This window comes from Leopardus geoffroyi, chromosome A2 (genome assembly GCF_018350155.1).
Source record: "Leopardus geoffroyi isolate Oge1 chromosome A2, O.geoffroyi_Oge1_pat1.0, whole genome shotgun sequence".
Lineage (NCBI taxonomy): Eukaryota > Metazoa > Chordata > Mammalia > Carnivora > Felidae > Leopardus > Leopardus geoffroyi.
In genome coordinates, this window is record NC_059331.1 from 165,623,908 (window position 1) to 165,649,242 (window position 25,335).

Below are 25,335 nucleotides of genomic sequence, written 5' to 3' on the forward strand. Positions count from 1 at the left end.
TGAGTAATGCAGAGGTTCTCCTCTGTTGGGGGGTAATTGGGACCACTGCTCCTGCTTCCTTATAGGAATGGGCACCCTGGTGACATTTAGGCTAACCCCTTCCTTGTAACTGAGCTCCTCCGGAAATCTCGATGAATCCCCCGTGCAGGAAAACAGAGTGGAACAAGGGTCCATTTCCCGCACCCCTCTTCGAGGACTTACTGGATTGGAAAGACTTTACACATCAACATAAGTTGATGAAATTTCCAGGGAGAAGTCCCCAAACCCAGAAAGGGGTGGTCAGCTCAGGGTGTCGTATTTGAAATACTGTAAACAAAACTCTCTTGCAGAGGGCTGGCCTCTTTTCCCTGTGCAGGGACTTTGCATTGAGATGTGTAAATATACTAGGCAGGCCGTTGCTGTACCTCAGTCATTTCTCTGTCCTGTGTCCTGTCCTCATGCCAATGACAATCCTCAGAACTCGTTCATCTTTGGCACTTTGAACATCCTGTGTTATTACTGCCAAGAGGTGGTGCATTTCCAGGTATTAGCCTCTGTTGATCATCTGTGGTCAGTTGCTGTGCACAGCGGGACTCAAGCAGGTGTATGTGTTAAATGCAGAGACCGGGGCTCATTTCTACGCTTGGCGTAGACTGCTTTTGTGAGGAAGGTCCCTGATTTTAGCCGTACGTTTGTTTTCTTTTACTTTTAAGAACTCCTTCAAGTTCTAACGCATCAGGTAACACAAGAAAGAATTCCATGTGTATGGTATTTTCCACGTACAGCTACAATAAAATTGAAACTCATGCTCACTTTAGGGGTTAACGTGTGTGCTTTTTAAAGCACCATAAAGCAAGCCATTCTCTGACACCAGCTGGATGTCCTGTAATCCAGTTCAGTTCCAACACTGCTGGCTGGAGATAGCATCCCACACATCCCACAGGTTGAGGGCTCAGTCCCAGAAGCCTGCCCCCACGTCAGACACTAATCTGGAGTTCAGGTGCTTCTGACAGATTGGGTAGAAGTCACAGGTTCCCAGGACGACCTCCTTGGGTTCCATTAATTCGGTGGAGGCGCTCCCAGAACTCAGGACACCGGCTCATGTACTAGAGATCCCTGGTTTTTTACAAAGCATGTGAAAGGAAGTGAATGCACAGCCAGATCAAGAGTCACAGAGGGCAAGGTTTGGGAGGGTCTCAAACACAGGAGCTTCTGTCCCCATGGAGTTTGGGGTGCCGCCACCTTGGCCGCGTTCTGGTTCACTGTCTCAGAAGTTTTCCAAGCCCCATCCTTGGGGGTTTTAGGAAGGCTTCATTACATAGGCACGATTGATTAGATTATTGGTCATTGGTGACTGATTTGATCTCTAACTCCTCTCCCTTGCCCAGAGGTTGGGGTGGGACTGAAAGTTCCAACCTTCTTATCACGTGGTTAACTTCCTTGGCAAGCAGCCCCCATCCTTAGGGGACTTCCTGAAGACCAAAGCTTCTGTGTGGGACCCCTGCAGACCTTGTCCTCTGTGTCTCTTCACCTGGCTCTCCATTGGTGTCCTTCAACATCCTTTGTGATGAACCCGGAACAGAAACTCAGGGGTAGTGAAAAGGGCTGGTTCTGAATAACAACACACTCATTTCCCATTTATGGCTCTAAAGAGATTTCAGGAACTGAGAACAAAAGAGCCAGTATTAGGACAAAAGTTGCTGCCATTGCTGTTATTATTCAGGACATTCCAAGGGTTTTGGGAGCCCTGAGTCCTGTAAGCCGACCAAACTCCCGTGGACCCTTGAGGAACTTGGGTTTGAGCTGCACGGGCGCAAGTATACTCGGACTTTTTTTGGATAACTACAGCAGAGTATGTAAATGTATTTTCCTTGCCTTATGATTTTCTTAATAACATTTTCTTCAGCTTACTTTATTGTAAGAATACAGGGAATAACAGATATACGAAATACGTGTTAACCGACTGTGTTACCAGTAAGGCTCCTGGTCAGAAGTAGACTCTTAGTAGTTAAGTTGCTGGGGGAGTCCAAGATTATATGTAGGTTGTTGCTAGCACAGGAGGTCAGACCTCCTGACCCCCACGTTGTTCAAGGGTTAACTATGTATATTAGTTATAAATTACAATATCGGAATCCTTTTTGTGGGGAGGGAAATGAATTTTTTCCTTTTCCTTCCATTGCTTTAAATTTGGTGATGAGAATTTTTGTGACCTCTTTTGGTTATAGAAGCTGGTTTTCTTTGATTGATAGGACCGCATTTTAGAACTCAAGAGCATGTCCCAGACCTTGTAGTACGTCCTGAGCCAAGAGTATAGAGGTAGATAAAAGTCAGGATTCCCTTTTCCTTTGTGGCTTCCTGTGAGGATGGGGAAGGGGGTTCATTCAAGAGGTGGCAGGAAGGTCTGAAAATCCACGTGGGTCCATAGGTCTTAGCATCGGCTGGATGATGTAATCCTCAGGGTGGTTTTGACAAAGCCAAGGACATCAGGTGGTCCAGTGGGCTGGCAGAGTTCAGAATGGTTGTTTGAGGGCAGAGGTTCTCAACCTTGCTGAATGGTTGCATCACCAGAGGAGACTTAGTGATGATTGAAGGATAGCTGTGGCCCTTCCACACCCCTGTGCACATGCACGCACATGCTCACCGGGTGAGCTGATGTCGTTGCTCTCCTTGGCACCCTGGGTGTCGATATGTTCAATAGTGCTCCTGTTGGGCAGCCAAGATGGAGAGCCACTGGATGGAATGTGAATTTTTAAAATAAACAGGGTCAATAGCGTCTAAGGAATTAATGCCACCATTTATAGGGAGCCATTTTGGTTCGCGGAAGGGCACAGTCAAGTCTGGTGTATTGGGTTGTGGAGCAAGCAAGATGAATGGGAAGCTGGGGATGGAGTGACACATGAGGAGAGGGAATAAAAGCAGAGTCCCCAGGGGAAGAGCTGAGGGGACGTGCTGTGTCTTTGTTTTCCGTTTCTCACCTGGGGTTGGGGAAGAACCGGGATACCCAGGAAGCTCCCTTTGATTCACACCCACAGATAGCAGTCCTTTTCACTGCAGGATACTCTATTACTTGTCTGTGATCTACCTGAAAGTGTATTTCAAACCCAATGGAGCAAGTAGAACAAGGTGGGTAACAGCGCATAACTCCTGGACCAGCAGGTGGAATTCTAGAATTTTCCAGCCACTCTCCGAGTGTCCTTTGCAGGCAGCTCCCTGGACCTCCGTGTCCTCCCGCATAAGATGAGGGAATTTGAAGAGACTGATTATCCCTCAAGTCCCTTTCTGCTCCCTCTTCCCAGCCAGGGGAGCCCTGTCTCCTCCATACGCTGACCTGAGGACGTGCTTGAGAAGTACCCGTCCGCGCCAGAACAGACATTTTGCTGGCATTGTAATTTCTTCAGCACCGACTTCCCTGGCGCCTTCCAGCTCAGCTCACTCGTCACTCTCGCAGTGTGTCTGTCGCTGTTTGTACACAAAGACGATAGATAGCAGAAATGTGTGCCCATAAGTCACAAAGTCCACAGCAGGCATCCATAAGCCTTGACCGCTCAGGCGGAATGCGGCGTGCGTGCCTGCACGGGTACGTCTGTGCACACGCGTGTGCGACACATGTTTCTCAGGTGGAAATGCTTCCAGAGCTCGGAGGCAGGGCCGTGGATTTGTTGGATGAGAACTTCTGCGGGCACAGTCACTTTGATCTCCTGACTTCCTTAGCTATTAAGAGAACATAACCACGCGGTAATAAACAGCCTTGCCAAGGATGTTCTGGTTTCCAGTTTGGTGTTACTTATCTGTGAAAACAGAAAGGAATCTCTGACGAGCTGGGCCGGCCGAGAGACCTGCCTGGAAGGGTATCAGCTGTGCGTGGGGTGTGATGGGGTCTTGCGTGGGAGGGACCCAGGGCTGATCATGTTTTCTTCACGGTAATGGTACTTGAAAAGTAAGATTTTCCTCTCTCTGTTGTCCAGCCTACCAGACGAATGCCCCTCATTTTATGATTCTGGTTATGTATGAACAACGCGTAGTAAAACCTTTACTACTGGGAACCCAGCTTTGAACTTGGGAAGATGAGACCAGCAGTCATGTATGATTACAGCGCCTGAAGCCAGTGTGTAGTTTCTGGGTACATCCTTGACTCTGGGCACATTCAGCTCAACTTCCTAAACCTTCTTACCCTATGTTTTTGAGAAATGAGAGTTAATGAACTTCAGGCCCCAAATCTCTCCTTCTTACAAAAAGGGCTCCGTTACGGACTAAATTCTCCGTTCTCAGGCATGTGCGCGCGCACACACACACACACACACACACACACACACACACACACAAAGAATTAACGCATTGTATAAAACTATAATTATCTACAACAGAAAACCAAATATGTTTCTGGTTAAATACTAGTTCCCCAGAAATTTCTGGTTATCAGATCAAATCAAATCCTGGGAAGACTTCTTTATAAGAGGATTTTTTTTTTTTTGCTCCTCTTCTAGGACTCTAAACTGTGCATATGTTTTTAAGATCCCGCGCTTCCCATTTCAAACCTAACTGATAACTTACAGTTTGCAGATTATTAAGTAATTTCACATACTCTATTTTATTATAGTAGCACAACCTGTTGTGCCCCAGGACAGATATTTCTGTTTCGTGGCTGAAAGAATCAAGACACGGCAAGATCGTTGAGCAGGATGGAGAGGACTTTGCAGCCGACCTTCAGAAACCTTCTTCCCTGCCACAAGTGGAAAGAAACCCAGAGCCCGAAAGATGGGAGAGGGCCTGGAGATCATCGAGAATGACATCTCCTTGTAGGATTTCCAGCCCTTTCTGGAACACATCCAGGGACTGGAAACTTCTGCCTTTGTTGACAGGTTCTATTTGCTGGAATGGTGTTGCTTATGGTTCCACGAAACCTGCCTTCACGTGACTTCCCACAGTCCTGGCGCTAAACCTTTAAACTACATAAAGTCGGTTAACTCCTGCTTCACAGGACAAGCCAGCGTCTCTGAGAAGTTCAGGCGGCTGTCACGTGGGCCCCTTCCCAGGAAAAGGCTCTCTATTGCCTTCAACTTACTTAAAAGTGTGATCCAAGTAACCATGCATTTAACAGGTAGAGACACCTCTTTATCCAACCCTTGCTATCTCTTGCAATTTCACAGGCTTCCACATGTTCCTTCCAATTTTATTGTTATTTCTTCTTCTCCTGTTTAAGGACGCCAGGGGCAAAGGTTAAAGATTAACTTGCAGAGCTGTGAGTAAATCCGGGATATATTCAACACACGCAGGCTTTTCAGAGTGGAGCATAATCTTTTATGAAAATCTCCAGGGAGGGAAGGCTGAGGGTTACCGGTGGAGGGCTGTGACACTCACCGCCGACTCTGGTTGGCTTACGGAAAAGGAAAGAGCAATCCTGCAAAACTCTATGACAACAATATGACAGCAACGAGCCTTTTGCAAAGCAAGTATTATTTCTGTCTAGCTGACAGAAGGTGTTCCCTTCCAAGGTCTCTGTCTTTCTGTTTGATCTGGATGGAGTGGTTCAGCCTCACCTGGAAGCAAGAGGCTCCAACTACTTGTCATTCACCTTTTTGTCTCCTTGAGAAAAACAGGACACCCTGACAAAAGGTTATCTGTGTCCTAGGACCTTCTTGTGCAGAGGGAAAAGGAGCCTGTTCACAGCAACATCGGGAAACGAAAGCCGCCTGTCCCCTCGTTGGCCACGCAAGCCACAGGGCAGCCCTGATCCAGCCACCTGCAGAGACATCGGCTTTCTTGGGAGCTCTAGAGTAGGGCAGTCTGGTCCTCACGACAGCATCAGCCTGATAGGGCCCTCCATCCTCGGGACAGTGCTTTTCTGGGCCCAGGGGGCTTTTATAGAAATGCACGGAGCCCCTCAACTACATTAGCATAACTAGGGAAAGGCAAATTGAAATCACAGTGAGAAAACACCCAATGCAAAATCCAACATTAAAAAAATTTTTTTCATAAGTTTATTTGTTTTGAAAGGGAGAGAGAAGGAGAGAGGAGAGAGAGCGCACGTGAAGGAGTGAGGCACAGAGAGAGAGAGAGAGAGGGAGAGGCTCAATCCCAAGCAGGCTCCACGCCGTCAGCACGGAGCCCGACCAGGGGCTCGATCTCGCAACCACCGGATCACAATCTGAGCTGAACTCAAGAGTCAGATGCTTAACCCGCTGACCCACCCAGGTGCCCAGAGAAGTCTACCATTTTTTCAGAGATTTGTAACACTAAATTTTGGCGAAGACGTGAAACAGTGAGAGCCCTGCACACAGATCGTGGGGAGGGCTGCAACTTGCAGCTGATGACGTTGATGATGTCACCCGGAATCACACTGCAAGGTGCGTGCCCACAAGAAATCGTGCAGACGTGCCCCAGGGGACACGTACAGGAAGGTTTAGAGCTTCAAACGGAAAGCCGGTCAAATCCCCATCAACAGTAGGACTCGTGGCTGTCGGTGTGTTTATATAACGAGGTAGCAGACAGTGGCAGGAGCGAAGGGGCACGATGTTCAAAGACACAGGGACCTTCTCAAACACAGCACTGAACTGAGTACAAGAAACCAGGACAGAAAGGAGACTGTGTATGGTTGCCTTTTTTTGGTCTGTTTATTCATTTTTGAGAGGGAGACAGAGCGGGAGCGGACGAGGGGCAGAGAGAGAGAGAGAGAGAGGGAAACGCAGAATTTGAAGCAGTGTCCAGGCTCTGAGCCGTCAGCACAGAGCCCGACGCGGGGCTCGGACCCACGAACCGCGAGATCATGACCTGGGCCGGAGTCGGACGCTCAACCGACTGAGCCACCCAGGCTCCCAGTATGGTTACGTTTATATAGGGTTCAACACAGGTAAAGCTGAAATGTCATACTGAGGGACACTGAGGTAGAGTCCTTGGTAGATGGGATAGCATGTTTAGAAAAACTAAGGGAATTCTGATGGTGCAAATCACAGTACCGTTACTGGGGGAGGGGGACCGTGTGGGGGGAGGGAGGCATGTGGGGGCTTCTGGAGTGTGGGGAGGGGTCAGATGCTTGCCCAGAGTTTACACAGGCTGCTTCAAAACGATGGTTTCTATGTCTGTATGTTCATACTGGGTGCATTTTGCTGTACCTGTGTTGCCTTTCACGGTGCTTGGAGACAGATTTTACTGTTTTGTACTTTTAATTTATTTTTTGTTTAACCTCAAGTTGCCTAACATACAGTGTAGTCCTGGCTTCAGGAGTAGAACCCAGGGATTGCTCATCCCCACGTGTGTCCTCCTTTGTGCCCATCGCCCATTGAGCCCCTCCCCCCACCCAGCACCCTGCCAGCAACCCTCGGTCTGTTTCTGTGTTTAAGAGCCTCTTAGGGTTTACCTCTCTCTCTGTTTTTCTCTTATTTTTCCTTCCCTTCCCCATATGTTCATCTGTTGTGTTTCTTAAATTCCACACATGAGTGAAATCATATGCTATTTGTCTTTCTCTGACTGACTTGTTTGGCTTAGCATAATACATTCTAGTTCCATCCACATTGTTGAGCATGGCAAGATTTCATTCCTTTCGATCACTGAGTAGTATTCCATACACACACACACACACACACACACACACACACACACACACACACACACCTTCTTTATGCATTCATCCATCGATGGACATTTGGGCTCTTTCCATACTTTGGCTCTTGTCGATAGTGCTGCTATAAACATGGGGGTGCATGTGTCCCTTTGAAACAGCACACCTGTATCCCATGGATAAATACCCAGTAGTGCAATTGCTGGGTCGTAGGGTAGGTCTGTATTTAATTTTTTGAGGAAGCTCCACGCTGTTTTCTAGAGCGGCTGCACCAGTTTGCATTCCCACCAGCAGGGCAAGAGTTTCTCCGCATCCTCGCCAGCATCTGTTGTTGTCTGAGTTGTTAATGCAGACGGATTTTAAAATGTGTTCTGCGTGTGGTGGGCGAGCACGCCGTGCAATGTGGTGGCACAGGGCACTGTTTTCTGGGCAGCCACTGGACGTGGGAAGGCCACGTCGGCAGAGGCCGGTTGTGCGCACAGACCTGGCGGTAGTTACAAAAGCTGCTCTGGGGAGCCCCTGGCCAGCTGGTGGAAAGCAGTAGCATGGAGGAGAACGAGTGTGGTCTCCAAAAGCTGGGCGGGCCAGGAAGGAGGTGGCCGGGGCCGGCAACCGGAGGGGAAGAAACCGCGAGCAGTGGAGCGCCGAGTGGGTCTACCCAGAAAGTAGAAGCAGGCTGGAAAATGGTCACGGAGCCTTGGGGGAGAACTGTCCGCCGACCCTGGGAGGAAGGACGCACCGTCCGCGCTGTCCTCAGTGAGCGCGCCAGGGGCCCTCCACCACCGCGGTGTGATCGGCGGTCAGGCCGGGGTGCAACCCGCTCTGGTTTCTGCAACAATCCGGGGCGCCTGACTCCTGGGTGCGCGGTGGCCTCCGACGTGGGGGCCACTGATCTGCGTGTGCATTCAGCTCAGACACCTGCGCGGTTCCTCGCGTTCTGTAGAGCTGGCTTTGTGAAACCTGGGTGATGATTCACGATCACTTAAAAGAAGGAGATACGGGGGCGCCTGGGTGGCGCAGTCGGTGAAGCGTCCGACTTCAGCCAGGTCACGATCTCGCGGTCCGGGAGTTCGAGCCCCGCGTCGGGCTCTGGGCTGATGGCTCGGAGCCTGGAGCCTGTTTCCGATTCTGTGTCTCCCTCTCTCTCTGCCCCTCCCCCGTTCATGCTCTGTCTCTCTCTGTCCCAAAAATAAATAAACGTTGAAAAAAAAAAAAAAAAAAGAAGGAGATACGGAGAGAAGGCGCCGGGACTCCGCGGGTGCCCACAGGTCCCGGGCACAGAAGCTCAAGGGCGAACGGAAAGAGGCGTCCTCTCCCGTGGCTGCCGCTTCTCCCTCTGATGCCCTCAACCAGCCCGGCTTTCCCGCCTGCGACTGTGGTGCGCCACCCTTGTGGGAACTTGGGTGCCAAGCTCCCGGAACAGGGCTGTCCCCTCCAGCCTCCCCTCCCACCAGAGCCTCAGCCTGGAAGAAATCTTCCTCGACGTTCGCGCGTCCGGAGGGGGCCGACCACGCGGGTCCGCTGTCCCCTCCCTCCGCTCTTTGCTTGCTTGCTTGCTTGCTTGTCTTTTTCCGGAATGTTTTCCTAGTCAAGATGTTCGAGTTGAGAGGCCTGCTGCTGACAAAGCCACTGAAGAGTTGCCTGGTTTGTGGAAAGAGCAGGACGCCCCGTTGGTCACCTTGTCAAACTAGGTGGCAAATGCCATGGTCTCTGCAGATTTCCTTGAAAAATTGGCCCACCTCAGTCTTGGATTTTTTTTTGTTTTTGTTTTTACTGTTTATTGTTTAGAGAGAGAGAGAGAGAGAGAGAGAGGTAAGCCAGAGGCATCAGGACTTTGAAACACTCTCTGGAGGGTGGTTCTCAGAATGTGGTGCCTAGACCAGCAGCGTGAACAAGGTGGCATCGCCTGGGAAAGAAATGTGCCCCACCCGGGCCTGCCGAGCCAGGAACGCAGACGGGGGTCGGGGGGACGCAGCCTCGGACTCGAACGGCTGATTCTGGCGCATGCTACAGTCTGCTTCTAAATTTTCCAGTCCTCAGACTGGGGAAGGGGCATTGGTTTTCATTTGTCTGGTTTGGTTTTGTTTTCATTTCCGTTCCATTATGGATGAGGACTTTTGTAAAATGCGACAGAAATGAAAAAAATGAGAAAGCTGGGAGATTTACAGAATGCAAACCCAAATTTTGTATTCCTAGATCCGAAGCTGTGCAGTTGCTCCGTGAAAATTGCTAGAAACCTTTCTAAATGGCATCCTCTCAATTTCTGCGCTCGTGTCTCCGAGAACCAGCAGCCAGCAGCGTGCCCAGGGGCTCTGGCCGGCTGACCGGGCTCAGAGCGGCCAGGCCAGCGGGCCTTGGACAACCTTCCTCGCTGACTGCCAGGACCGCTGGGTGCACGGCAAAGCCCCGGGTGGGGAAATACAATGAAAAGCAAACTCTCCTCCCAGCCGAGACAGCCTCATCACAGAGGCAGAAGACACAGAAATTCATTTCATTATTGAATAAACATTCAGCCCCCCTGCGAAGACAGAAATCTCTCCTGTGTGTAGCCACAGATGGGGCCACTCCTTGTCGGGTCGCATTTGCTGCCTGGAGCCCGGGACGAGTCAGGCCCCTGTCTCCCCGAGACCCCGGGAGGTGAGGCGGATCTTTCTCCACGATTACTTTTCAGAGATTCAGCTCCTGGGTCCTTGAGGCGGCGTTTCTGAGTGGAGACACTGGCCAGAGGCATTTAGCCATTAAAAGCATTTCCATACAAACAAGATTTGAAAAGGACAGAGAAGGAAATTCTGAAAGAAAAGGAGGAGAGTGTCTCTTTCTTCTGTTCCGTGGGGACACTTAATTTGTATCTGGGCTCACACCACACAATTCCCATCTTTTCTTTTCAGCCTTCTGTGTGGCCTGCGTTTTGGGAGCGAGCGAGTCTGTGAGTTATCACCGCAAATAATCTTCCTTCCCAGTTTCATTCTAAATTGATTCACGACAGGGTGCCCACATGGGGGGGGCGGGGGACCAGGGTTAAAGACATGGCTTTCATTTTTGACTTTGGTTATTAAAGAGAAATTGGGTATTTTCCCACTTTGTTCTAAAGTTTATTTTTAGCTACGATTACTTAAAATGATTCATTTTCTTAGACATCTAGGAAATGTTAATTACTGCAGATAAGACTCTTCTAAAGCCTACTACAAAGGCTCGCCCCCCCCCCCCTTCTTCTTTAGCACATATAAAGGAGATGATGTTAAAATGCTCTTATGCAAATTTAAAAATTTGGCTGTTGCCTTAACAGTGCTAATGACAGTTAATGCATTCCCAAAGCCTCTCTGTGACCCAAAATCTTCAAGTGCTTAGAATTGTTTCAGGACCACCCTGCAAGTAAACTAGAAGGGGACTTTTTTCCTGGAGATTAGTTCCCCGGACAAGGGATTCAGTTCGAATTTAAGGGATAAAAAAGTACTGTGGAGTCAGGGAGGTACTTACAGAAGTCTCTGCGGACAAAGGCTGAAACCCTCTTCTCCCAGATCACATTAATGGGGGAGCTACAGAATCAGAGAGGAACGGTCACAGCGATGGTTAGGGGGGATTGTCCTTCAGAAAGCAAGGCAGAGGAATGTGGGAAGAGGGCTATCACAGGAAGGAGAGGAATGGGCTATCACCAGAAGGTGGGGAGAAGGCCATCACAGGGAGGAGGGGAGAGGGCCATCACAGGAAGGAGAGGAGAGGGCCATCACAGGAAGGTGGGGAGAGGGCCATCACAGGAAGGTGGGGAGAGGGCTATCACAGGAAGGAGAGGAATGGGCTATCACCAGAAGGTGGGGAGAAGGCCATCACAGGGAGGAGGGGAGAGGGCTATCACAGGAAGGTGGGGAGAGGGCCATCACAGGGAGGAGAGGAATGGGCTATCACCAGGAGGTGGGAGAGGGCTATCACAGGAAGGAGGGGAGAGGGCTAACACAGGAAGGAGAGGAGAGGGCCATCACAGGAAGGAGGCGAGAGGGCCATCACAGGAAGGAGGGGAGAGGGCCAACACAGGAAGGTGGGGAGAGGACTAACAAGAAAGTGGGGAGAGGGCCAACACAGGAAGGAGGGGAGAGGGCCATCACAGGAAGGAGGGGAGAGGGCCATCACAGGAAGGAGAGGAATGGGCTATCACCAGGAGGTGGGAGAGGGCTATCACAGGAAGGTAGGAAAGGGCTCTCACAGGAAGATGGGGAGAGGGCTAACGTGGGAAGGTGGGGAGAGGGCTTCACAAAGATGGGTCAGGGGTGATCACGAAGAACCAGCTTCTCGATGAGATCTCGTCACACTTGTGCCAGGACCAGTTGGAAGGAGGCTGGGAATGGCAGCGTTCAACTCAGTCTTGCTTGTAGACCAACCGCGGAGAGATACAGGCCTGTGTTGTCCCTGACCTAGGGACTGCCCTGTGCTGCTTGGGGGAGGAACGTTTCATCCTCCGAAGGTAGCCCTGCTGAGGCGAGTCAGGATGCCCCAGGGCCTTGGCACCCATGCCTCTTACTGTCAAAGCCGTTGTGACTCCTTCAGTCTATACGCCGTCCCTCCTCCCTTGGGCTCCTTGCCCGTAAACACAAACAAGCAGAGACACGTGTGCCGCGGTGTAGTACGGAGCAGGAATGCCAGCCAGGTGACTTCTGGAAGGTTCCGGGTGGAATGTGCTGGAGAAATAGAATGAAAAACAGAATCTTCCAGCCCAGAAATGTTGTCCACAAACATAGTGGAGAAAACAACCACTTTTGTCGTGTGAATAAGAGGCCCGAATGAGATGCGTATTCTAGGCAATCGAGGAACTTTCAAGAAGAAACTCGACCACCCAGGGAGTCCAGCCGACACCACCTGCGTCACCCGTGTTTCCTGACACGCGGGAACTAGTCCTCGAGTCCGCGGCCTTTCACGGCACCACCGGTCAGACACGGTTCATCCTAACCCACCTGGTAACTGGGGTGACCACTTCCGCCACCTTGTTGGAAGGAGCCGCCTCTCTCTGGGACGGGAGGAAGTGTGCGTGTCGGAGGGAGGCTGACACCAGCTCACGGGAGGCCCCTGTCCCCCCGCGGGAACCGGGAGGGTGGGAGGGTCTCCCTTGACGTTTGCATTTCGGAAAGATGGCTCCCGCGTTCCTTGGGAAGACGGTCCGGCAACAAAAGGCCCATCTCGTCCTCAAAAGGATACATTTCAGAGAGATGAGAAAATGCTCACAATGGCTCATTTTTCCGAGGTGAACTTGGTAAGAAAAAGCAGAGGAGGGAAAGATTTCCCCTACGGTTGACCCTGGGGTTTGAACTGCACGGGCCCACTTAGAGGCGAATTAGTGTCCCTAAATACAGTACGGTACTTAGCTGTATTTCTCTTCCTTACGATTTTCTGTTTGAGAGACAGAGAGAGAGAGAGAGAATCTCAAACAGCCTTCACACTGTCAGTGCAGAGCCTGATGCAGGGCTTGAACTCATGAACCACAAGATCGTGACCTGAGCCGAAATCCAGAGTCGGACGCTTAACCAGTGAGCCGCCCGGGCGCCCCTCCTTATGATCTTCTTGATAATCTTTCCTCTAGCTTCCTTTATTGTAAGAATACAGTGTATAAATACAACACACAAAACACATGTCAGTCATTGGTTTACGTTAGGTAAGCCTTCCTGGTCAACAGTAGGTGGTCAGGAGTTAAATTTTCAGCGAGTCGGAAATTCTGTGCGGAGTTTCGACGCTCTGGGGTGTCAGCCTGGGCCCCTATCCGCCGTGTTGTTCAAGGGGCGGACTGTATTTTCAATGAGGAGAATTAAGCCTTTTTTTTTTTTTAAATTTGTCTTTGCCCTTAAAGCCAGAACATTGAAATGAGTAACCTGTTCAACAGCCAGCAAAACCACGGACACTCACCAGGAGTGACTGGAACCCGTCCCAGGCTTACGGAGGCTGAGTGCTTGAGATGTCAGCACGATTTAGGCAGAATTGAGGACCAGGAGACTGCCAAGGACACTGGTGCTGGGGGGAACCATCGCTTCTTCCAAGAATTTAACAGCAAGAGGCACGCCCCAAAGAATAACGCAGAGCGGGCTTTGCTGTGCTCCAGAGGCACTGGGGTCCTGCACCCTAGTGTGGGAGGGAGCTGCGGCTAAGGCTTGGGGCGAGGAAGGGAGGGGGCCCAGCACCTTGTTTATCCAGCCAGCCTTACTTCCAAGAGCGACTATTTATTTAGTGCTTAGCGCGTGGCAAGCAAGAAGGTGGGCACTTTTTACGCTGCGTCTCGCTAAACTCCCATATGAGCCCTGGATGGAGGAAATCTCTCCATTTATCAAATGAGGCTCGAACGAGTTCAGTCGGAACACCGCCCAGGTCATCATCCAAGGCTGCCTCCTGCCGAGGTAGAAGGGAGAAAGCCGGTCATCATCCAAGTCCGATGGGGGCAGCTTGACGCGGTCACCTTAGGAGAAAGGGTCCAGCTTCACGTCTCCCGGGCGAGGAGGGCGGAGTCTCGATACGGCACAAAAGTGCTCACTCCGGGGGCGCCTGGGTGGCGCAGTCGGTGAAGCGTCCGACTTCAGCCAGGTCACGATCTCGCGGTCCGTGAGTTCGAGCCCCGCGTCGGGCTCTGGGCTGATGGCTCAGAGCCTGGAGCCTGTTTCCGATTCTGTGTCTCCCTCTCTCTCTGCCCCTCCCCCGTTCATGCTCTGTCTCTCTCTGTCCCAAAAATAAATAAACGTTGAAAAAAAAAAATTAAAAAAAAAAAAAAAAAAAAAAAAAAGTGCTCACTCCGTAAAATACTGATGCCGCGGCTGCTGCGGCCACGCCCAGGGCATTTATTTGGAAGCGTCCCTAAGAATTCAGCTGTGTCGGCCGTGCCCCTGCCTTCCCTTTTCCTTTTCGCATCTTCGCCCCCCACCACATCACCTTTGGATCCGCTTTTGTTCGGGTCGGTCCCACGATGAAGGGCCTGTGTTACTGTTGCAGCATCTGGTTCTTGAAGGCCTTGCAGGGTCACAAGGGTTCACCAGCTGTGCCCTGCCTGCTGCGTAACTGGGAGAGAACTCTGGTTGGTGGGGCTTTTAACTGTTTTCGGAAGCTGCCCGCTGCCGTGTCCGGGGCAGGCCGAGGGGCTCCTGTGTTGTGTGCTGTCCCGGGGGATGGCAGATGGGAGGAGAGTTCGCTCCGCAGAGAACCAAGTCGAGGTTGTTCTCGGACCCTGGTTTTTCTCCACCGTTTCCCAATTCCTTTCACTTGGGGTAGTTTGTCTGTTCCTTATCAGTGTAGACCTGGGCCAGGAGAGGGGAGGAAACTGACCCTGGGTGCTAACGATTTCATTAAAAGCTCGGTGATCGTAGGGGGCGCCTGGGGTGGCTCAGGTTCTGATCTCACATCTGTGGGTTCGAGCCCCGCGTCGGGCTCTGTGCCGGCCGCTCGGAGCCTGGAACCTGCTTCGGATTCTGTGTCTCCCTCTCTCTGCCCCTCCCCTGCTCATGCTCTGTCCCTCTCTGTCTCTCAAAAGATAACATAAAACATAAAAAAAAACTTAAAAAAGAAAAAAGCTCGGTGATTGTAGCAGTCGGGCTGGGGTAACAGTGAGCATTTTGACTGTCACTGGCCATCATCGTCGCCTGAACGACCGAGGGTGTCACGCACGTATGCTCGCAATCTGTTGAGTGTCTCTCGTGCAGGTATCATGGTCTACCAGGGGATCGCTCAGCGAGCAAAATAGAATCCTGCCTTTCCCTCCTGGGGTTCCGTTCTAGCGGCAAAATGGGGTACAACTGATTACACAATGGATTATTTAATTACAAGGCTGATACATCCTGCCAGAAAGGCAGATTGAGACTGTCAGTGTTTCAGCATAGATGTTACAGTCCAGTGTTGGATGATTTCGCAAATTTGAGGTTTTGTATCGACGGTATTAGTTATGACACGTGAGAAAGACGATTCTCCCAACTTTCTGATCCCAGGCAAAATGAAAATGTCACAAGGATGAATATTTCTTAAGGGGGATTAAATCACTACATATGGGCGATTTGCCTCCACTGCAAGGAGTGACAGAGCAAGACATTTAAATGAGGTTTCAGGGAAGCTTGGGTATCTGTTGTTTGTGAGTCTTGTGAGAGAAGTCTAAGGTCCTTACGTGAGGCACACGGGCTCATTTGACTCCCTGTAAAGATGTGCTTATCAGGGGTCAGGAAACAAGGAGGGGGGGGCGGGGGCACTGACGGGGGGCTCTGGGGCGCAGAATCAGCTTTGGAAAGTGAAGATTGAATCAAGATTTGGTCCTGGGACCAAATACCAAAGAGCTTTGAAAAGCAAATAGTTGTGAAGCGATAGAACGAAAAGCCATCGTGAAGCTTGGGTAGAGAAGCTTACTTCATGACGTTGATAAAAAAATAAAGTAGGAAGAGGAAAAGAAGGGTTATATGTGCTTCTTTGTATGCAAGTAAACGGTATGCATTTTAGGAGAACTAAAAGGCACGCACATCCGACTTTTATGAAGATCTGTATCCAGGCAGAAGACATATACTAGAGGCTTTTATTAAATTACTGTCAAACCTCGTTCGCTGTGACAAACGCTAATACTTAAGGGCTGAGCCCTCTTATGCCTTCTGTGTCGACCACATCACAACTGAACATGTGGTTCTAGGTTCTCGCATAAAGAGGGACAGACAGACTGGCGCACGTTCAGAAGAGTGGATCCCAGTCATGAAACACGAGAAATTGTATTGGTAAACAAAACTTGAAGTAAATGCTGTCTCACCGAGGTGTGGTGGGTCATTCTGTGTGTCCACTTGACTGGGCCACCGTAGCCAGCTATGTGGCCAGACATTATTCTGGCTGTTCCTTTGAGGGGCGTTTGGATGAGATGAAGATTTAAATTAGTGTACAGAGAAAGACCGGTACCATATGTTTTCACTCTTATGTGGATCCTGAGAAACTTAACAGAAGACCATGGGGGAGGGGAAGGAAAAAAAGGAAAAAAAGAAAAGAAAAAAAAGTTAGGGAGGGAGCCAAACCATAAGAGACTCTTCAATACGGAGAACAAATGGAGGGCCGATGGGGGGGTGGGAGGGAGCGGGGGGTGGGTGATGGGCATTGAGGAGGGCACCTGTTGGGATGAGCACAGGATGTTGTATGGAAACCAATTAGACAATGAATTTCATATTAAAAAAAGATTTAAATTAGTGGGTGTTGAGTAAAACATTGCCTGCTATAATGTGGGTGGGCCTCATCTAATCAGTTGAAGGCCTGGATGAAACAGAGGACTCATGGCCTCTGAACAAGAGGAATTTTGCAGCGGACTGCCTTCAGACTTGAATTGCGACATTGGCTCCTTCCTAGGTTTTTTCAGACTTGAATTGCAACATTGACTCCTTCCAAGGTGTTTATTTATGCCTATATATCTATAGGTATATAGATATTTTTATAAATTTATTTATATATACAGAGATATATAGTATGTGTCTAATGGGTTGTGTTTCCCTGAAAATCCCTGACTAATGCACTAGGCAAACAGATATGGGGTGGAGGGCAATACAGGCGTTCGTAATTATCTGGAAGATGGGGAACCCGTGTAGCTCAGTCAGTTGAATGTCTGACTTTTGGTTTTGGCTCAGGTCATGGTCTCCTCGTTCATGGGTTCAAGCCCTGCTTCGGGCTCTGTGCTGACAGTGTGGAGTGAACCTGCTTGGGATTCATTCTCTCTCTCCCCTTCTCTCCCTCCCCCCCCCCCCCGTCTCTCTCTCTCTCTCTCTCTCTCTCTGCCCCTTCTCTGTGCACGCTCTCTCTTTCTCAAAATAGATAAACTTAAATAAAAAGTAATATCTATAAGGCTTTCATGGAAATAGATTCAGATTTATTTTTGTGTGATTTTTTTAAGAGATTCCGATCCCTAGACTGAACTTGTAGGCTGGCAGCGTTTAATCTGATGGAAGACAACAAAAATGGATATTTCAAACATTTTTTTTTTAATGTGAGTTGACATGTGAGACAGCGAAACTTAAAACATTTTGCTGTTGATACAGTTGGTGGAGAAACATTTGCACACGGCGCTATAGAATGGATTCGGTGTGCCTGTTGGGAGTTAGAATTCTAAAGAATTTTGGAAGTTTCTAGTCCAGTCGTCTGTATTTCTGGCAGCACACATTGTGAATGGCACAGAAACGTCTTGTTTATTTCATAGAGGATGAAACAACAGACTTAACCAAAAAGCTGAAGGTATAGTTACGGGTTTTAAACGGAAACATCCAGGCTACCTATCTTGTGTGAAATCATTGGGCACAGCGAGAGAAGAGCCCAACTCCGGAAATAGCGACAGATTCGGTGTCTGGATGCTTTGATTTTACTTGCTTGTGGACGTGGATAGGAAAATGCCGATAGCAGAGTATCACTAAAGATCTACTTGTGGTACAAAGGGACAGACACAAGTTTTGAGTGACTGCAGTTACACAACAAAGGGACAGAACTTAGTATAGACCAGTCCTTTTATACGGCTCGTTTTCGAAGAACGTTGTATTTAAAATAAATACATTCAGCATGTTTCAGATGCACTCCAAGCCTGCACGTCTCAGGGATCTCCATACAGGATTCCTTACGAGGACGGTCAGAAAATGAAGACTTGGGGCCCCTGGGTGGCTCAGTCGGTTGAGCGTCCGACTTCGGCTCCGGTCACGCTCTCGCGGTGTGTGGGATCGAACCTCGCATCAGGGTCCTCGCTGTCAGCACAGATCCCGCGGCAGACCTTCTGTCCCCCTCTCTCTCTGCCCCTTTCCTGCCTGTGCCCTCTTTGTCTCGCAAAATAAATAAATAAACTTAAAAAAAAAAAAAAGAATGTGAAGGGTTAAGTTGCTCAAAAAGATCGCGTGCATGTTGGTAAAAAGCATCAACAGATGCACTCTATTTTGTTGTTGTTTTCATTCATCTGAGACAGGTATTTGCGATGGGTATTACTTTATTTTTTTCCTCAAATGGTCTACCTGGAGGTCTCCGATGATCCGCGGTCTTGAATGGACGTGGGCAGGAGGGTAGGTGCTCGGCAAGCCGTCAAGCGCCTGCAAAACTCAGGCGGCAGTTAGTGCTGGCGCACCCCTCCGTCACCAGCAGGGGCTCAGGGTTGTCGTGGGTGGAGGGGCCCCCGTGGGTCCGTTCGGGGACACCCGTGTTCTCTGCTGGATTGACCTCCTCAGACGGACGGATGTGCTCCGTATGTTTTTGTCTCTTACGAAACGAAATAAACCTACAGCCTCTCAGCAACTCCGATACTAGCCACCAGTCCTTCTCTCCTGCAACTTAATAGCAAAATGTAGCTATTGCCACTCTCCTCCCCTCTTACAGTCAGTCTCCTCTCCTTGCCCCTGCAGGGAGATCTTACCTGTCAACGTCACAGTCGGATCCAGAGGTCAGTTCTCACTTCCCACAGGTGATGGCATCTCCCTTTTCGGTCACTTGGCTTCGCTTAGCTTCTGGGCCACGGATCTCTCCAATTCCGGCTGCTCAGTTTCTTACCCTGCCTGGGTTTTCCTCCTGCCCTGGGGCTCCGGAATCCTCCTTCTGCCCTGTAGTCCCCGTGGCTTTCGGTAGCATCTGTGTACTGCGGGCTCACAAATTCACACCCCAGCCTCTGAACTCCAGACTCTTATGCTAAACTCCCTCTTGCGTGCCTAATGGGCTCACCAAAGACGGCAGAGCTGAAACAGAACTCTTTTTTAAACATTTTTATTTATTTATTTTTGAGGGAAGGAGAGAGAGCGAGCAAGCGAGCAGGGGAGGGGCAGAGAGAGAGGGAGGAAGAATCGCGATGCAGGGCTCGAACCCACAGACTGTGAGACCATCATGACCTGAGCCGAAATCAAGAGTCGGATGCTTAACCGCCTGAGCTGCCCCCGAAACATCACGCGTGATTGACCTCCTCCAAACTTTTTTTTACTTACGCTTCCTCATCTCAGTGGAATGATGCAGAAGGATGGGACCATCGTACGGTCTGATACTCCAGCTTGAACACTCGGGGCGTCCCTTGTTCCTTACTGGCCTCCACACCGCACGCCAGTGACTCTGTCAGGCAGCCCAGGCTTCGGGGGCACCCTGCACCTGACCTCCGCTCTCCCAAAGCAGCCTCCTCCTTGGTCTCCCTGTCTCCACCTGGGTCAGACACACTACTGTCTTGAGAGCCTCCAGAGGGATCTTTTTAGACGTAGGTCAGATTTCTTCACTTAGTAGCTTCTCAGCATACTGGGATCAAGCCCCTAGTCTTACCCTGACACACCCGTTTGTTGCCAATCCTGGGACCTCGCTCGCCCCCAATCCTCCCTGGTGCTGCTGTGACCCTGGCCTCGCCGGGGTCCCCGGAACAATTGCCGTATTTCGCTTCACTTCCGTTCACCTGCTTTTCCTCCCCCGCCACTCTCTCCCCCAGAGGTTGGCTCCCTTTTTCTGGAATGGTCTTCCTCCAGACCTCCGCACTGAAATCATTCTCTTCCCTTACCCTCTTGCCCCAATATCACGACACAGGCCGAGTCTTTTGCCAACTGGTACCAGGTACTTTTCTCGAAATCATATTAGTCCTTTATTCGTTGGTTTCACGTTCTAAATTCACGTTTTACGCGCTCCCCTAATGGGCATCTTGTCTTGTTAGCCTTCCGTGTCCCCAGTGCTGGCACAGACGAACATAGACGGGATGAATAAACGTGGGCTAGGGGTTGTTCAGAATATGTTTTATGTAAAAAGAGTTTTGTTTTTTTAATTTACTTATTTATTTCGAAAGAGAGAGAGCACGTGAGCAGGGCTCATAAACCGCGAGCTCGTGACCTGAGCCAAGATCAAGAGCCGACTGGGCCACCCGGCTGCCCCCCAGAATGTATTTTTAAGAAGGCGTTGGGGGGTCTCTTTTACTTTTTGTGAGTTTGCGATTCCAAGGCAAGGAAAGTACGAACTGGCAATGAATTGGAACTTGAGGAAGGGGGGAGAGCAGGGTAGCAGTTGTTACTGACAAAGTCCTGTGCGGATCGTCAGGGCGCAAGCGGAAGGCGGTCTAGGTGAAACCCTGCGTGCGGTGGCAACATTGTAACATGCAGATTCATCAGCTGAGGTCACAGCAAGTTCCTGCTGCCTGCACGGATCCCAGAAGGAGAAATCCTGCCGTGTTACATTTCTGTTAGCGATTCCGTTTCAGTGCTGGTATGTTTTGACACCTATTTTTAAGTAATTTTCCTGTCATGTCTCCTCTTTGGATCAGGCCACCGCCGGGTGTGCTCGGTGCAGTGATATCCATTAACCACTTATTAAGCGGACCATGCCAGGCTGGATGCCCACAGCCTGTCCTGGGGCAGGTCCAGAACCACTTCTCTGAGAACCTTGGGTTCAGTTAGGAGCTCAGCGTTTTAGAGTTTAAGCATCTAGCTCAGTGCTTTTATTTTACATTAGGGAACACCCTCGGTGTCTGCGGTGAGCAGACCATTATATTTCTGCAAAAAAAAAAATCTACACTAAGTAGAATAAAGACAATTATAAATCGCTTCAAATCAGTTCCGGTAAGTTTTGCTCCCAAAGGAGTTGAAGTCAGATAACATTTTGTTCTCCAGGGAGTTTCAAAGAGCTTTACGGTTTTCAAAATTGTGGCCTATATATCCTGAAGTCATTGCAAAGTCAAGACTCATACACATTCCACAGAAACGAATAGAGAGCCACGTGTGGGAAGCAGGTGGGGAGTGGCGTGGCATCAGCCGGTGGGGGGGGGGGGGGTCTGTGGAAGCCGGCACTTCCGGAAAGAGGTGCACTTGACATCGCGCCCTCCTCGGAGGACCCCTCTGCAAAAAGCCGAGTCCTCCCCAGCCTGGATCCAAATTCTCTTTCCTAGTGCATTGCAGCTGCCAAAATAGCTCTTTGAATTTGGTGCTTAGAAGGATTTAGAGAGACTAAAAATTGCAGCATTTCCCACAGAGCTATTTGTAAGAAGAAAGCGGTGGGGGTAGAGAAGTGGGTTGTTGAAAATAATAGGGTGAACTTGAAAAGGGGAAAAAAAAACCGGGGATTAAAAGACGGGCAGTCTTCCTCATATCGAAATTTCTCAAACGCAGAATTCTCTGAGGGGTTTCACTCTCATTTTTCTTCAGGGGCGGAAAGTGACATTTTAAAAATCCTATGTATGTACATGTATGCATCTATAGATTTTATTTTGCAGGGGGGAGTAGATGAGCTGGGAGAGCTCTTCTCCCCAGGGGATCTCTGTGGCCTCCCCTGTAAGACTGTGAACAGCCCCCTTGCTCCTGTAGGCGTAAGTTGGGGGAAAAGATGAGTCGAGCTTTTGAACATCATGGCATCTCTTGAAACTCTTGTGTCAGCTGGAAACCAGCAAGGGAGGCCTCTGTTCCAGCAGTAACTGTTGACGAAGGGTTTTTTTTTTTGTTTGTTTTTTGTTTTTTTTGCTTTTTTTGCATACAGCTGTGTTTGGGAGTCACGATCCATTTTCCTAATCTTCAAATAACGGGTTTCAGTTGAACCCCGTGGTTCTTGCTAGTTCGTAACGTTATCAATTCTTTGACTCGATCCGGAGTGGATCACAATAACTCTCACAACAGAGATCCACTGTTGTTTCGTGTTTTGATAAGCTGGAGCCGAAGAGTCTCAGAATCGGGAAGGATGCTAGTTAGAGCTTAGTCGATACTGCTTCTGCTGCAGGTGTAAGAATACTTCTACTGACCTTAGTCGCTACATCTCTGCGTCTCTGCTCATCAGTCCTAGCACTGTGGTTTGGACCAGCCTGAAGCACGGCTCACCTTCCATGGCTGGACGTGTCTATTCAGTATCTGAGAAAATGCATCCCTGTCTCCCTTGAGCCTTCTTTCCCCGGGGAAAAGACTAGCAAATCCAGCCTTGGAGGCCTCTGTTACATTTTACTTTTTTAGGCCTTGGAAACATTTTGCAACTTCCCAGGGGAGCCCTTTGTGACTGCATGATTCCGGGTGCTTGGGCCTGCAGAGCCCGGTGAATATTCCAGAGGGGGGGGGGTCTCCGAGTGACCGCGGCAGAAGTGTTCAGGTTCAGGTTCTTAGGTGCCGTGCATTGCCGGAAGTGTCACATTTGGGAAACTTCACATCAGGTGCCAGGAACATAGAGTTTCTTCTGGGCGCCAGGAAGCTGCTTGTGTCTGTTATCGTCTGAAGAGCCAGAGGGACGACCTAGATTTGGTATTCACCAGAAACTGACTGACTTGGCTGAGCCCGGGCCCCAGCCTGGGGACTCCCCAGTGGCCCTTCCCTCACCTGCAGGCTGCGGGTGTGTATGATAGTGGCTCCATCAGGAGGGAGCCCTTTTAAGTGTCCGAAGGGCCTTCTCCCAGCCACAGGAATTTTTCTGACAGCTCCGTGGAGCTGTAACTTGCAGGGTGTGCTTGCTTGCACAGCTCTGGGAAATTAGCATTATGTCCAGGGCTCTGCCTCCACCAGCACAGTCTAACGTGGAACATTTTCCTTGCCCTGAAGGGAGACCCCACCCCACCTGACCCGTGCCGGGTCGTTAGGGGTGCCTGGGTCACTCAGTCGGTTGAATGTCCGACTTGGCCTCGGGTCATGATCTCTCGGTTTGTGGGTTCGAGCCCCGCGTCTGGCTCTGTGCTGTCAGCTCAGAGCCCGCGTCAGGCCCTCTGTCTCCAGCCCTCTCTCCGCCCCTCGCCTCTCAAAACCAAGTAAACATCGACCGTGGGTCTTGGAGCCAAGTCACGTGTTCCTCCTCTTTATAGATAACGGCTTCAAAGTTCAGAGGCCACCGTTGTTCCTTCTCGACAGTGTCTACAGGCGCGTTATTTGAGGAAGCTGGTGACCATCCTACGGATGTTAAGCTATTACCAGGTTATGTTTTCCGTGCTGTGGCTCTCCCCTTTTCGCTGTCCCGGCTCACCAGCAGTTGGGTCTGGACTCTTGCTTTTACTTACGAGTTAGAATGTTTAATTGTGTTTGATATTATCTGGCTAAAATTGCTCACATTCCCTTTTAGTGTTAATCAGGGAAATTTTAATTGATTGATAAGTAAATTAAATCATTACAGTATTTAATCGATAAAGTGATTTAAGCGTTCAACAGTGGAACCTGTTCTGTTGTACCTGGGTGTGCTCTTGGAGAAGGTGCGTGGATCCTTCTCAGCTGGCCAGTGGGTGTGTCGAGCAAGAGGGAAGCACAAAAAATCAGGCTCAAAGTTCAGGTTGGGACGCCGCAATTTCAGTCCCGTATGGTGCAGGACTCCCCCCACCCCAGCTGTAATGAGGACCTTCTAAACAGGCTGTCTGCGTGTCCAAAGTGACTCCGCGGTCCAAGGGCGGTTGAAGGTCAGGTTCTTGACCCATTTTCTGGCATCCGTAGGGGTGTCCCAGAGCAAAGTGCCCAGGAATGACGCCCGGCCCCCAGGCCTGATGCCGAGTGCACCTGTTACCTGTGAGAGGTCAGGGAACCTTGGTGGTCCCGGGAGCTATCTGATCGTGTCCTGCTCTCCTTTGAACGACTGTTCGTTTGAACAATAGTGAATACAAGAGTGAAGATGAGAATGATGTCATCTGGAGCGCTTGGCTGGGGGGTCCTTCCAGGGATGAGACTCAGGTGTGGGGTCAAGGGAAGCAGGTGGCAACACAGGCATCAGGTGACGTGGAAAGTTCTCTCGGGCCCTGGGACCTGCTGATTCCTGCGCCGTGTGGAGTGCAGGGTTCTTGTGCGGCTTCGTGGATTTGTGGTAAAGAGACAGGCAATAGTTGTGTTTAAAACTACGAGACAGGGCGTCTGGGGGCCTCAGACTGTTGGTCTCAGCTCGGGTCACCATCTCACGGTTCGTGAGGTAGAGCCCCGCGTCGGGCCCCGAAACGATAGCGAGCAGTCTGCTTGGGATTCTCTCTGCCCCTCCCCTGCTCACACACGTGCTCTCTAAATTAATAAACTTTAAGTGAGTGGAACTTTTAAAAAAGATGTAAAACTACAAGACCATAATATACTTAGGCATCTGTTTAAAGGATTAATCCTTTAAAATTTGAGAAGGCAAAATTAGTAAACATGCATAAGACCCTCACCTGGGCCAGAGAGCACTTATCATTAAAAAAAATTAAAAAGCAGGGGTGCCTGGGTGGCTCAGTCCGTTGAGCGTCCGACTTTGGCTGAGGTCATGATCTTGCAGTGTGTGAGTTCAAGCCCCGCGTCGGGCTCTGTGCTGACAGCTCAGAGCCTGGAGCCTGTTTTGGATTGTGTGTCTCCCTCTCTCTCTGACCCTCCCCCGTTCATGCTCTGTCTCTGTCTCAAAAATAAATAAACAAAAAAATTAAAAAAAATAATAATAAATAAAAAAATTAAAAAATTAAAAAGCAAACAAACACATGTTCTTGGATCAAGAGGGGCATGAACAGTCTTCTGTCTCTTCTCTATTTTCTTTTTTTTTTTTTTTAATTTTTTTTTTTAACGTTTTATTTATTTTTGAGACAGGGAGAGACAGAGCATGAACGGGGGAGGGTCAGAGAGAGGGAGACACAGAATCTGAAACAGGCTCCAGGCTCTGAGCCGTCAGCACAGAGCCCGATGCGGGGCTCGAACTCACGGACCGCAAGATCACGACCTGAGCCGAAGTTGGCCGCTTAACCGACTGAGCCACCCAGGCACCCCTCTTCTCTATTTTCGAATATCCATCGGGGTGAGAAGCCACCCCAGCTCTTATTTTCAAAACTGTAAAATGTCATGAACGTATTTATTTTATAATTTTTATAGTTTATTTTATGAATTTTATTACTGTGTGTTTTATTAAATTTAAAGTATAATAAATTACTTTTATTATAAATTTTATTACTGTGTGTGTTAAAG

General features: G+C 49.7%; 1 protein-coding gene and 1 long non-coding RNA gene across 3 annotated transcripts in view; one reads left to right on the plus strand and one right to left on the minus strand.

Annotated features, from left to right (window-relative positions):
- The window catches only part of DPP6 (dipeptidyl peptidase like 6), a 950,988-nt gene that overhangs the window by 91,839 nt on the left and 833,814 nt on the right, over positions 1-25,335 (plus strand). The window lies entirely within an intron of this gene.
- Positions 8,772-12,934, minus strand: LOC123607152. The gene is made up of 3 exons (XR_006716667.1): positions 11,756-12,934; positions 11,012-11,070; positions 8,772-10,251 (listed from the first exon to the last, which is right to left on the minus strand). It is a non-coding gene; the product is annotated as an uncharacterized LOC123607152 (long non-coding RNA).